Genomic DNA, 3,397 nt, shown 5'->3' on the forward strand with positions numbered 1-3,397 from the left:
TCTGATCACATACATACGAAGGATTCAAATGTATGTACACACAGTAATGTAAACTGTAAGAGCAGCTCTTATTTGGTGATGTTTACAGCGACGTTTTCATTTAATCGCAGGATTTTCACCCCCGTGTCTTGCTTTAACCAAAGGTACCTCTTATGATGATTCACTTTCGCTAAGTTAGATCTTTTTATATATTTTTCAGATTTCAAACCTTTTAAAACCCAGAGAGGAAAGTTAGGGTGAAGTCAGCTTGTCCCCCTGAGTGATGTGACTCCCAGAGCTTATTAGAGAAACGGTAGAGAAATGATAAATAATAATGAAGCATTATCATCACTGTGATGGATTTCTGAATTTCAAGGAGTCAAACACACAAGAGTTTCAAAGTTTGAAATTCCACGTGTGCTCATATTTTAGATAAAGTTGTGGAAGTTTTCAGAGGCTTGATGTTCTGTTCAGTTCATAGTAACATTTATTTGACTTACTAGTGAAATATGCTTATTACTGGTTTAATACAATTTTATTATTCATTATTTATTTAATGAAAGTGATTCTGGGCCACTTAGTAACCTTTTGAGGATGCAATGCTTTCACTTGTCCACTAGATAGAACTATTTAGCCTTGTATTATATTGGCTGGGTAGGAAGGTCACCCAGAGACACAGACTAAGGTGAACTTGCCAGGTAAGATAACATGTAAAACAGATACATTTTATTCATCCCAAAGTTGGGAAATTCCTTTCTTACAAGGTGGGTTAAAAACATCAAATATAAAAACAAATATTTTAACATATGTACCTCAATAACAATAAAATCCAATAAAGCATTTTTTAAAACGAGGTAATAATTAACCTGAAATAAACTAAAAATACAATAAATAAAACCAACATTAAATATAATTACAATCTAATTATAATGGCTTAAACTAGGACAGTTAAAATGCAGAGAACATTACCCTTGAGTTCCTAGTTGGAACTTGATAGCTGGGCAGCGCAGCCTGACAGACAGTTATCTGTCTCTCTGTGTTAGCCTGTAAGAAAAACAATAACAGCCGATGACAGGGTGTGCCAGCAGAGCAAACCAAGGGCAAAGAAGTCTTCATGCACCAATGAATCTCTGAAACCAACTTCATAGCGTTAACTTAGAGGTAAAATGTGATCCCTTGACCTGTGCAGCAACATTTGTCATTGGATCATTGGTGCAAAATGTAACACATCTATAACTGAAATTAATTAGTTTTTGAAACATAAAACTTCTTGTTTGAAACAAACAAGCTAGACGTATATAAATCAAGAAAAAAAACTTCTAAATTGATCCAGTGGTTGAAATTCTTTCATAAAATAATTGTTATCCAAATGGGAATGATTGTCAAACTAGAAAACTTTGAAATTTTTTAAATTCAAGTTGCCAATAAATTAATGGTGCCAGGGAGACATGTTTTTAAATTTTGATGCTTTTATCTATTTTTGAAAGATTGTTTTTGGTCTTAACAAATTTTGAGATGTATGCTAACAGTAGCAAGATAATTAGCCTATAAAAGACAATGCTAACATGCTAAAAATTTAAAAGCTAAACTATTGATCTGACATGTTCTCTCTTCTGGTTTACTGGCTCAGCAAGCTATCACTTAAAGCAAACGTATGCTAATGCATTTTTTGGCATATAGGCTAATCACTTGCTATCTCTAAATCCAAAGTAACTGATATAAACACATAAGCTAGTCAGGAACAATTTAAGTTTGTAGGAATATGTGCATGTTATGGAGCAATATATTTAGAGTGTTGGGGCTAGACTTCACCAAGCATTGTGTTATCATTTTGTAAGAAGGGTGACTAATTGCACTAAACAGTCTGAACAAGATTAGTGTGTTATGAGCCACATGCATACATGTCTGTAGCGTTCTTCAGTATTTACCATCTTAGCTCCATAATGGGTTATAAAAAAAAAGAGTCTCTCTGCTTCCTGTAAACTGCTCCAATCTGGTGCTTTCATTCTTTTTTTCCCAGTATTTTTGTGAGGTATGTGATTATTTTTACTTGAATCCTGAGGGAACCCCATTTAATGGCAGTTAATAAATGTATCTAAACTAGTTTAGGGATTTATATCTACCACTGGAAAAAACAAAGCAAAACAAAAAAAGTAACAAAAGCTTTCACTTTTCCCTCCACTGGGAGCTTGACTTTAAATGAGATGTTGATTTGCGCTAGAAACAAATGAAACAATTATACCTCACTGACAGGTTTCTGCCTCTCTTCCCTGAAGAAAAATAAGCTTTAAAGAGCCAACAGTGAATTTAATGGCTTGTTAAAATACAGGGTTTTTGTAGCAGCAGAGCCCCTGCGGCCTGTTTCACTTTGCACAGACTAATGTTGCCTCAGCTAACAGCCTGTCTGTCTGATTATCTGTCTGTGCATCCTTTGACAACCTGCTCCCTATAAAGGAGGCCCCGTCTGGGCTTTGAAAGGTTGCAATGGGCCCATGATGGCAGATGGATGAATGGATTGATGCAGTAAAGACTGGGAGGTTGTGAAGCAGATGTACTCAGAATAGCTTCACAACATCTGTCTTTCGGTCAGTCATGAGTGACCCAAACAAAAGTCAAAGTCAAACAAGACCAAACACCAAACACACACGAGAGCATTTACTGTCTGAGGCATCATCAGCCCCAGGAGAAAGAAAGGCAAAGGAGAGGGTGGAGGGTGAAGAAGGAAGGAAAGAAAACCCCCAGAGACTACCACTCCACTGGCAGATTTGAGCAAAGTGAGAAGAAAAGAGTATTAGTATAAATAACATAAAATGCATGTTTTTTTTTCTCTTAATTACTATCTTTAAGAAACGCATACAAAGCACGTCATGCTGTGGAATGAATGTGAAAATAAAATTGTTGGCCTAGTTTGCTGGAGTACCAGGAGTAGTTCTAATTCAAACATTTTTCCTAATATATCCTTTATTTGTATATATACACACTCACACACACACACACACACACATATATATATATACACACACACGCATATATATATATATATATATATATATTTATTTATTAGGGGTGCAACGATACACAAAATTCACGGTTCGGTTCGGTTCGATACTTTGGTGTCACGGTTCGATATTTTTTCGATACAAAAAAATGTTCATGCCTTTTTAATTTGTCATTTATTAAAATTATAAATATATATTTTAACTCAAAAGTACAGTTTTTAAATTGAATGTTGCTGAAACAAAAGTAATTAAAAAAAAAATATCTGATTGAGGAATCACTCATCTTTGGAAAAGAGAGTTTATTACAGAGAAATGGCTCTTTCCAAAATAAAAGCTATACTATACGCTTCTTCTGGGCTATATTCTCAGCAGCATATTGTAGCGGGTCAGGGCTGTTCGGGGTTCTGTTTGTACAGTTA

The sequence above is a fragment of the Rhamphochromis sp. 'chilingali' genome (assembly GCF_963969265.1).
Source record: "Rhamphochromis sp. 'chilingali' genome assembly, chromosome: 7".
NCBI classification, from domain to species: Eukaryota; Metazoa; Chordata; class Actinopteri; order Cichliformes; family Cichlidae; genus Rhamphochromis; species Rhamphochromis sp. 'chilingali'.